Genomic DNA, 11,546 nt, shown 5'->3' with positions numbered 1-11,546 from the left:
TTCTGAGGTCCCTTCCAGCCCTAATGTCTATGAAATTTCCTGAACCATCATGGCTACAATATCACTCAATCACTAGCAAAACATGTATATTCTAGTTTTATTCTTACTCTTTAATCCAAAATATAAGAAGAAGGACAGGTGGAAGAAAAAATGAAAGAGCTGGAGTGATTTCTAATATACTACAAAGTTAGTGAAGTCATAAATATCTAGGAGGATGATATTCCTAATGCTAAACATCAAAGTAAAATTTTATGAGGCAACCTCATATGTAAAAAAATAAATAGTGGCTACAGGGTGAGGAATGTAGTGATTTGGGTGTAAAGCAGACAGACACCAGAATCAGATGTGAGAATGTCAGGAGTGATGTTTGATGAGCATACGCCAAAGAATGTTACATTGTTTGTATGCATTCGGCTACAGACAGAAATACTTCTGCATAAGGTCAAATCACTGTGGGAGGAAACTTTTCTTGTAAAAAAAAAGTGAGCTGCTTGGCATGTGGACTGCAGTGCTGAGTCCTTCATATTGTTTCTGCCCAGAGTCCCTAGTTCCTGCCAAGCCTGTGCTGGGCACTCTAAAGAGAAAAGGGACTCACTGCGTCAGGGAAGATTTATTTATGCTGCAGGTTTAAGTGTACCTCTCAGTAAATGATTAGTAAGTTAGTCTGATTGCTGATGTGTCCATTTTTAATTCTCTAGTTCAGGCCAGAAACATGGAATCATTTTTCATTCATTTAAATTGAAATTATTGGTAAGTCAGCATCATTGTAGCTTGGTGTTTCCCTATATTCTTACATGTTTGTCCTAATACTAATTAATCTTACTTTGGTTCTATTTCCAAGACTAGTTCAGTTCTTCCTTTACATTTCCAAGAGGCTAGACTCTTTAAATATATTTTTTCCTGTCCCTTTTGGAAGTTGTATTGTTTAAAATGGTTGCAATATTTAAGCAAATAAGATTTTTTTTTTTGCTGGGGAACCTAACAAAAGCTGGTCTTATTGTGAGATATACCACTCTTACCTCCCTCTGATGTTTAGGGTCTACCAGCAACGGCTTTATTTCAATGCAAGTAGATGGTAAAATTAAACATCATTCCTCTTAACCTTGTGCAATGTGGTAGTGCAGATATGCTGCTTTTTGCCTACACTTTGGGTTTCATTAGAGCGGTCCCTTTAACAGTAAGAAGTGCCACCATTAATTGGTACTCATGCAAGCTTTATAGGATACTGAGTTCCTGACAACCTCATGCTATGAGTTCATTAATTACAAGAATAGACATGCTGCCTCTGAGGCATGCCAGTGTGTCGCCTCTAACTCTTCAATGGCGTATGTTTATGCAAACGTGAAGAATTCTGACACCCACTGTGCTTTGCAGGGTGAAAACGGAAATGACAGTAAATTTACAAGTGCTGTCGTCCACTGGTTATGCTAGAACGTTTGGCTTTCATCATATGCAAGAGGGACTACGGTAAGCATTAGAAATTCTGAGGTAACAACATCTATATTATACGTTTCAAAGCTACCAGGGGAGGGGGAATGGTATTATGCACACAGAGCAGCGTGGACTATTAGATTGTGGTATTGTCTCAAAAGAGAAGAGGCTGTGTAAGGCACAATTGTTTTGGTTCAATTAGAATTAGACAGCATTAAATGCTTTAGACTATGCTGGAGAGAAGCATCTGAGTGGACACAGCTTTTTTTTAAAAAAAACAAAACAAAAAAAAACAAAACAAAAAAAACCAAACATTTCTACCTCCAGAGAGGTATTTTATGAACCACAAATAATAGAAGTGAGGCAACAAATAATAGTGAACAATAAATAAATAGGCAGGTGACCAGGGCTTGATCTCACTGCATGGAGCCAGACTGTCTGGGGCCCAATCCCCCTATGCAGAGCCTGGAAGTTCAGCTGCAGGGAGCGGTGGCAGTGTTAAGTCACCACCGCTACCCACTGTCAAATTTCTGGACCTGTGGAAGCCCCACAGGCCAATCCGATATTGAGAAAGTATCAGTTTTTGCAGCACACTTCCACCGCTCTTGCGGCATAATAGTGTGCTGTGGCACATCTTTTAGGAATCACTGCACTGAATTCAAGAGATGTACATCAGTTCACACAATGAGAGAATGTGGCTAAATTCGGTCACGTCTCCCAGTTGCAATGAGTCATCCTAATGAAATATAAACCCATTCTAGGTCAGTTTAATTTTTAAATGTAGTAGTTAGTTTCCCAGCTATTAGCACCAAGGCAACTATCTGTAATTTCTGGATGTCTGAAGTATATTTCTAGGTATAATGAAAATACTCCCTTCTTTCTCCCCAAAGGTTTAGTCTTACTTGCTTCTTAACGTCAGTTCATCTTTAGATCCTGTGGAAACACCACCAAAATCAAACATGAAACAGAGATGAGCTCACACCATCTGCAGATACTTCTTTTTGGGACATGAAGTGTTTAGCTAAGGAAGATCCCCAACAGGGCAGCAAGAGTTCAAATAAAAGTCTTCTGTAATGAATGTATTTTAAGGGTGTTAACAGCAATACAAAATGCTACACTAACTGGTACTCTTTCCAGAATTGATTACAAAGAGTTTTCTAAAATAGAAGTGAGCTTCATGAACAGATGTCAGACTTTAAACACTTGGCTGAAACAAAAAGCTTTATACAGAAACTGCAGAACAAGTTTAGGAGATGTTTATTAAGATGTTAAATGTAGTAGTAGCAATATTTCCAAATGTGGCATTCTGTTCATTATGCATACAGTGAGCTTCTTGATAACACAGCCATACATAAACAAACATAATAATGAAGACAATTGATACCTTCATACCTAGCACTTAATCAATTGGTGGCAGTGGAGGTGCCAGCTGAGCTGGTATCAAACATTGTCATATCATAAATAATGAGTCTTCACAGTATGTTTGTAAAGTTAGTCAGCAAGTCTTATTATTTCCCAGCGATATAATGGAAAGCATAAAATTAAGCTTCTTGTCCAAGGGAACATAAAGAATTGGTATGAGAGTTCGGAGTAGAAGTTAGACATCAGTTTGTACAGGAGGATGATACATGAGTGTGGCTTGTTGCTGAACTCTGACAGCAACCTAAGTAACTTGAGATACAACAAATAACACTAATTTTGGAAAAAGTGGTCCTCTCCCCTTCCAGAACACTACAAGTTTAGGACATAAGATTTTTTTTGTTGGAGGTCTTCAGCCTGCGAAAAAGAAGTCAGAAGCTGTATTGATCAGTGAAATAACTCGATTGGCAAGGCCAAATCTCTCCCTTGACTAAAGCAGAGCTATAGATACTTCATATTTTCTTTCATCGTCCTCTCTCATGGACTCTTTGATGCTTAAGTTTGGATCAGCGAGTCCCCAAAGCCCCCTGATATTGGTAGTTATAGTTTCTTGTTTAAACTATCTGCTAGAATATTGTCCTTGCCAGGAAAACAAAGGGTGAAGGCCTGAGCTGACACTGAATACTTTGTTCCTTTTATCTAATGTTCTGCTACAAAGTGGATGAGACTGAGTTTCCACAGTCAATTAATGCACTACAAAAGATTTCTCCACGATTTGTCTGCCAAGACTTGTCTCACTGTAGGATGTAGGAGAGCTGTGAAAGTAAGTTACATTGCCCTCTGGCCCAAAATAAATATTGTGTGTAAAGTTTTGGCTTTTTGGATATCTGAAGATCTTGGATAATACAGTGGTCCAGAGGCTTGCCTCAGAAGGCTATTTTAGAAATATATGTTATATCAGAGCTGATAGAAAAGAGAAAGGATGAATGGCACCCTTGTAGGCACTCTCAAAGTTTATGTATGCTACCCTTTTTGAGCCTAGCAACTAGCCAAATTTAGTTTCTTAAAGGTTATTCCAATAAGGAGGACAACTTGGTGGTGGAACGTGGTATCTTTAATACAATCCCGTTCATTTGCAAAATGGTACAAAGTCCTGCTTCCTGGAATGCATGAGGAATTTATCAGGACCAAGTTTCCTTGCTCACAGCCCCAAGGCTTTATCAGCTAAAATCTGACCTGACTTAAGACTTTCCTCTGAGCTAGAGGACAGAGCTGGTTCAGCTTTTTCCTCAGTCTGTTTCTGAGTTGTTTGCCTGTTTCTGCTCCTGCACTGCCTCACACCCACCTCTACTCACCCAGCACTGGAGTCAGCAAAGTTTATCTGCTCACACTACTTACATTCTTGAACAGCCTTACATTTACTATTGTTCTGGGCAGAAACGCATGTTTAATTCTGTCTTGTGACTATCTAAGGAAAAAAGCAGGAGTCAGACCTACCTATTTCAATGTGCTTTGACCCAGCCTATAATATACGTAACAGAGGGGGCTTGAATCTTCTGAAGCATGATCACAGTGATGTCATGTTGCCATGCAGAGGACAGTGTGCAATCTTTAATGAAGCTTGGAAAAGATAACATTTAAAAATCTGGGAAGCAATGCCATACAAATACAGGGAGCCATACTTCTCATAAAGCACGTGATGCCCTTTTATGACTTACTGAACAGAGAACATTGATGTCTGGATTGCAAATTCCCAAGCAGTAACAGTGTGCTTGATAATCAGAAGAACAGCTGTTAGAAACTCCAACTACGCCCTATAGTTACAGGCAGGGTAAACTGTAACTTTTTTCTAGGATCAGGGAATGCAGGATGAATATCTTCCTGCTAAGTGGCCCTCATATGTACCAGAGGGTGAGCATACTGCTCTGTAAACATCTTTCCAGCATTTAATGTATTTTACTTCAACCCAACCTCCTTCCAGGGATCAGTTCTCCCACGTATAATAGCCTAAACAATGGGAGAGGCAGTAGCCAAAATAACGAATGCTAGAAGAACCTGACCTCCTTCAAATTAAAAAGACAGGCACTATGTTAACCGACAGATAACGCAACAGCTCTAAAACAATGGAGTTGCTGGGTAAGCATTCCTCTCCCTACATGAATTAGAAGCTGTGGGGTCTCTGAAGCAGACGGGTGGCTTTTGAAAGTAGGGAGAATAGTTTTCCATGGCCCCTTAGGTTTTAGTGATAAAAAAAAACCATGTCACAGGGTGGGGCACAGGGACAGCCGTGATCCCCCTGGCGCCCCTACCGTGCGAAGTCTGGGTCCTAAACACACCCTCTGTCTCGCCCGCCACATCTTTGATCTTATAAGTATCAAATGGGAGGCTGCCTTCCGACCCCCCTGTGCATGGTGCTATCTTTGTACTGGCCCCTGTTCACCAGTGAGTGATATGGCGCACCCCGGCTTTATGGGCCACATGTGCCTCCTGCCTCCCCTTTAGCATGCCCCAAGGCACACAGTTGTCCCGGATGTTCTTATGTCGGTGTGGTGGCCCCCTCCCAGGCCCTTCAATGCATGCGCTCCCTCCGGGCTCTGTCCCGCGCACCCTGCCCTCTCCAGGCTCCATCCTGTGCGCCCTGCCTCGCCCTTTCTTGGGGCTTCTGCTTGTGTAATCACCTTCTTTGGGCTCTGAACCGCATGCCCTGCCCTCCTCGGGCCTCTACCAGCTCGCTCGCCCTACTCTGGGCTTTTACACTGGCCCTCACCCCTTTATGGGGCTTCCCCCTAGGCTCACCCCATCTTGGGCTTCCTAAGGGACTTTCCCCCTTCGGGCTTATGCCTCGTGCTCTTCCCGCTTTCGCCCTGCTAAGCCTTGCTCACACTCCCGTGCCACGCCCTCTCTGGGGCCTGTCCCACACCTCTCGCACTCGGGGCTCAGGTGGCCCATAGCTGTGCCTGGGCCCTGGACCTTTCTCAGGGTCCTTTGCCCTACTGGGCAAAATACCACCCTCACGGGCTAGGGTCTCAACCCCCACACACTGCGCCTCTCCGGTGCTCTCCCGCCGTGCCAGCTGTGGCACCAATCACTGTGCCCTCTCTGGCACTGCTTGCTGTGCCCCTACTGGGCACCAGGAACCCCTCCAAGCTACTGGGGAGCTCCCATGAGGCCTCCTTGCACCCCCACAGCCTCACCCAGTCCTCCGGTGTAACATCAAACCCAATGATAAACATAAAGCCCTGAGCCCACTGGCTGCAATACCAAATCAGCCTACCGGCTATAACACAGAATCTGTGCCTACCTGGCTCTCCTGCAAAGTCATTCAATCAGGGTTCTCTCTACCCTTGCCATATTGCAGCCCTTTGAGTGGTCAGGCTGCTCCACTAGTCTTGGCTCAGCTCAGCAGCAAAGCTCTTATTCCTCAGGCTGCTAGATGGTAACTGCCAAGTAGGCTTCGGCCTGGCTGTTTATATAGGCCAGGACCTGCCCCTGGTGGTCAGCTGACCCAATCAGCTGCCATGGCAACTCTCACCTGCTGCCCCAGTGATTGGCAGCTCGGCCCATATTACTAATGCCAGTAGCAGGCACCCTAGTGCCCTGCTACAAACCACTCCCAAAATATTAGCTCTTTAATAGAAGCAAGCTAGATAAAGTGCCAAAATAAACCTTGGACTCACTGGGCACATCTACACATGCCCCTGACTGCACAGTTGGTGCTGTGTAGTCGTTTAGTTCTTGGTAAAACAAGAACCTGCTGGTACTGCGCCGTCCTGGCAGCACACGGGTCATTTTCAACCCTACTGCGCGGTAGCAGCAGTGTCACAGTTAGTGCCTGCCGATGCTACGTTGCCATAGCGATGAGTTACATCACTGTAGCTCATTGCTACAGTGACACAGTGTGTTGTGTAGTGCCTGCTATCAGTGCCCACTGTCACCTTCACAAAAACCAAAATACTTCATCAACTTACCCCAAACCAACCAGCTGCTCTCCCACATATCACAATTAGGGGACAGTTCTTGGAGAATGTTGAGTATTCCCCTGACCTAGGTAGTCACCTTTTCCAAAAAGTAAATGTAGAAGATATTCAACACTGAATAAAATCTGCCCATTCTGCCTTTGGATGTCTATGAAATCATGTCTTTGATGATCATAACTTCAGGACCCAAATCAAAACCAAACTTCTTGTCTACCAAGTTGTTGCCATCCCTATCCTGATGTATGGGTGTGAAACCTAGGCAATGTATCGGAAACACCTGAAAGTCTTGGAATGTTACCATGAGCGATATCTTTGGAAAATCTTCCATATCAATTGGAAGGATGGATGGAAGTCCTCCATATCAGTTGGAAGGATGCCAGCATTCTGGCTCAAGTAAACACTATCAGTCTTGAAGCCACGTCAATAAGATACCAGCTCTGTTGGACATGATATGACATAAGGATGCCTGACAACTGGCTCCTAAAACAGGTCCTATACGCCCAACTCACCAATGGTCACTGCTCTAGAAGTGGGCAAAAGAACAAACACCTTGAAGGCAAATCTGAAGAAATGCAATTTTAAAATCAATACCTGGGAGACTTGAGCATTGTGAAATATGACAAGGCATTGATCATTTCAAGCAAACTCACCTCACTATGGAGGCAAGTAGGCTAGAGAAACAAAGGGAAAGAGCTATAACTTGACATCACCAAGATCCACTTCTCCTTCTGGAATGGTATGCCGTGTCCACAGTCAAACACGCAAATCTCAGTTTGGCCTCTTTAGTCATCTCTGGACCCACCAGTGACTCCCCTATCTACTAGAAAACTGTTGTCCTTATATCAAGGTACTGGCAACATTGAAGCACTTAAAGGTTCAGAGATTTTTTCAACCAAAAAAGGCAGGAAAAACATTATGACACTTCTATGATTTTGTCCCTGAACTATTTTAACCGACTCTTCTTTGCTAATAGAGAGGAACTGAGGGTTTATTCATGATCTTATATTACCTTGCAGAAGCAGTAGCAGACAACTATCATGAGAATGAGGATCAATATTGACAGGTCCCAGAAGAAAATCTAAGAGGTCAAATAGTTTCTCAATGTATTTGTGTATGTGAATATGGACACAAACACTTAAATACACAGGCCTGCTTGGGTGGGGAAAGGGTCTTCACGCAGATACACTTTGAGACCTACAGAAGTGGAGCTATGCCAAAATCCTTCCTCTGCACAACAAAAGCCTAGGAAGTGAGCTGTTTTACTAATTTCAGGTTGGGAAATGGGGTTATTCCTACCAAGTGTGAAGTTTTAGGCAGAGTTGTGAGCTTTCATTCTGATCCAGCCTACAGCATGGACCTTGGAACAGTATTCTTCCTCTGCAGCTGTGCTGGCTGGCAGCCTTGGCCAGGTACTGTCCAAAGCCAACCATTTGGACAGAGTGGTCAGCAGCAGGGTAGAAAATACCCAGATCTGGGGCGGGGGGGAAGTGGAGGTAGCAGTTAATAAGGGCAACTACACATTGCCCATCCTGGGATTAGCAAACAAATGTGTACAGCTTATTGCAGTGGAGGAGGTGTTGGCTCAGAGAAAACCAGTACATTTGAGCAAGCAGGACCCAAAGATTGCACATTTGGTAGGAAAATTAACTCAACAGAGTGGCAAATTCTCCTCTACTGAAAAGCCACTAACTTGAAGAGAGTTACACCAGCAAAAAATTTGGATTTCTTAAAGACTTAAGTCCTAATCAAAACTACAATCAAGGGCTGATCACATTTTTTACTTCCTTTTAAACCAGTTTGCCACATAAATTTTAATCTGTGTAAATTTAAGTTTCTTTTCTGAGACAGTTCCAGATAAGATTACTAGTAGTGGTACTGCTAATAATAATAGAAATCCATTACACAGCACAGTATCAATCAACCTACATCAGCCTGTCATATATGTGTGTAACATGATTCTTCCTTACAGGAAACTTTTTATACATTTCCTGAATTAGCAATACTTGCTGCATTTTGCTCCATTAGGTTGGGTTGAACAGTGCTAAGAACCTATTTATGAAATGATAAACGTTTTTTAAAAACAGTGAATGGATCCAAGAACACTATGATTTGAGATCTGGTAATTTTCAAACCGGTAACAATTGTACTATAGCCAAGAGCATGGCGAGGCAAACTATAATCATTCCAAACCAAAGAAATAGCTCATTGCTTCTACTGGTATTACATCACTTTTCCAGTTGAAATAGAGCATCCCAAATTAAGCATGCATGGTGAGTATGTGTGATAAAAAATGTACCCCAACCATGAGGCAAAACATCCATCAGTGGTTTGTGACTTTGAGAGTTATCTGTTAACCTCTCCCTGTAGGAAGATGTTCAGATACTATATGTACCCGTGGCATATTGGTACTTCTGGCTGCAAATAACTTAACTAGATTATTGACAGTGGTAGTTATCAATCTTGTCTCATCATTCATTTATGAAAAACTCACTCACATAATCACTTTATACAAAATAGATAGCTTTATAGAATAATTCATAACACATATACTTCTTAGGCTGTGGCTATGTGGAGGCAAATTGATTTTTCCTGTACCATAGATGCCACAAAAACTGAGACAGCATATATGTTTGAGATTGATTGCAGTCTAGCAAATTCAGATTGCCTTTGCCAGCACTTATTGTAAGACTCCCCTTTTGTGAGGAAATATTGTGTTATTTTGTGTATAATATAGTTAGTTTAAGGGCAAACTGTTTCCATTGAAAAAGAATGTGGTTATAGCACCTGGAAGGGACTTTTAGGTTCCTCTCCCATCACAGACAATCAGGTTATATGGTATGTTACCCTTCATAGACTGATCAAGTTCTGTTTTTAAAAGTAGTTAGATTTCTTGCCCACACTCATCCTTTTGGAAGGCCATTCCAGAACCTCACTCCTGTTTGTTATAAATCATCTTCTAATTTCCAGTTAAATCTTATTCTTAGCTTCATCATCCTATTTGTTCTTATGCCAACATGTCCATTAGTGTGAATAGGTCTTCTCTCTCTTCAGTACTTACTCCCCTGGTGTATTTATAGAACGCAATCATATCCACTCTTGGCCTTTATATTGCTAAGTTAAGCAAGTTAAGCTCTTTGCCCTGTAATCTTGCTGCCATTGTATGTGCACAAATCTGTTGCCCCTTGTTCCATTTACCCGTCTCTCTTGTCAACAGGCTCACAGCTTTGCAGCTAGCCACCCTACAGGGGACCCTATTACACATAGACAATGAGAAATGTACATACTTTTCCAGATAAGGCATAAGTAGAGTCATATACTATCGTATGTACTTCCCTGGCTGTCCTGACATGTCTTAGGACTTTTTCCCTTTTTCACAGCTGCATTGCATTGATGACTCCTCGTTATCCTGTGATTACCTAATATAACCATGAAAATGAACGGGAAATCTCTTACAGAGGTTCGGTGGTATCACCATGGAGGTGACAGAAAATTTCAGTACACAGTCTGGCAACCATTGATCCTCCTGGATCATGGTGCATGCATGAGGATGACCCAGACCTTCAATGCATATGTCTGGGCAGGAATTTTTGGAGGAGTAGAGGCTGTCCAGACCCTCCATCTTCCCTTTAGGCCACTGAGACAGAACCCAAAAACCAGACCGAGTCCAGATGTTTGGTGCCTCCATGGCTGTAGTCGTGTAAGTGTTTGGGAATCAAACCCAGGTCACCTGTGTGGTGGACAAGGAGTGTACCACTGAACCACAGGGAACACTTTTAGTACGCAATATGTGACATGTTCCTCCCAGCTGGTGAAAACCACAAAGTCTATCATTTTGCATAGATTATGAATGTTTCTCTGTCACACTGGGTCATGGATGGCCAGGTCTGGAACCACTTCAAGGTGTAAATCAGGGTCAAGAGTGAGCAGAATCCAGGCACAAGCCAGGTCAGAAAGCCAATCTGACAGAGCAGAGTCTAGGAACAAGCTGATTCAGGAAGCTGGGAAATCAGGTAGAGAGGAGACTCAGAGAGCAAGCCATGTGATCAAGCAGAGAGCAGAGTTGGAGAGCAAGCTAGGTTAAGAAGCTGGGAGACCAAGCAGGGAGCAGAGTCAGAACACAAGGTAGAGGGAACAACATAGCATTTTGGGGTCAGCTTGAGCCCTGGTGCCCACATCTTTCTTGTTACTGCTCAAGAGCTTTTATGGGGAAACAGAGGGTCAGCAGACCCCAACTGGCCACTCTGGTGACAAGGAGTGGGAAGTTCCTATCCCCTGATGGAAGCTTCTAGCCAGCATTGCACAGTCTGAGTGGTCAGCTGTAGGGTAACAAGCTGGGGAGGAGCACCTGTGCTGGCCAGGCTGAGGCCCAGGTGGGAAGCTGCAGTCTGACACTTACTCAGAGATGGCAGAAAACCTACTACATTTAGTTGTTAATCAATCTTTAAAAATCTTTGAAAATCTGGTTTTAAAAAAGATGAAACATACTGTAGCAGGGCACTGAGGTGCCTGCTTCTTGTGGAGTAGTAATGAAGAGGCACAGGTGCAGGTTGCTATGGCAGGGCTTGGCTCCTATATAATTCCCAGGTTGAGGCCAGGCAGGCAGTTCCCTGCCAGCAGCTATAGGGGAAGAAGCTTTCCCAGGGCAAGCAGAGGGGAGAGGCCAGACTGTAGGTACAGCTCTGAGACTGGGGGAAGGATAGAGCACCCCTGATGCGGCGGGAATAATGTTATAGCCGAGCAGCTTGAATTTGTTGTAGCCCACAGGCTTGTGTTTTGTTT

The 11,546-nt window shown here is 43.3% G+C and overlaps 1 long non-coding RNA gene across 1 annotated transcript; it reads left to right on the top strand.

Moving 5' to 3' along the window:
- Window positions 1-713: 713 nt before the first annotated feature.
- Window positions 714-4,541, top strand: LOC109291855. Its single transcript, XR_002095966.1, has 3 exons — window positions 714-750; window positions 1,375-1,467; window positions 2,322-4,541. It is a non-coding gene; the product is annotated as an uncharacterized LOC109291855 (long non-coding RNA).
- Window positions 4,542-11,546: the final 7,005 nt, after the last annotated feature.

The sequence above is a fragment of the Gavialis gangeticus genome, unplaced genomic scaffold (genome assembly GCF_001723915.1).
Source record: "Gavialis gangeticus isolate Ggan-Ray unplaced genomic scaffold, GavGan_comp1, whole genome shotgun sequence".
Lineage (NCBI taxonomy): Eukaryota > Metazoa > Chordata > Crocodylia > Gavialidae > Gavialis > Gavialis gangeticus.
This window is presented reverse-complemented; position numbering and strand designations above follow the sequence as displayed.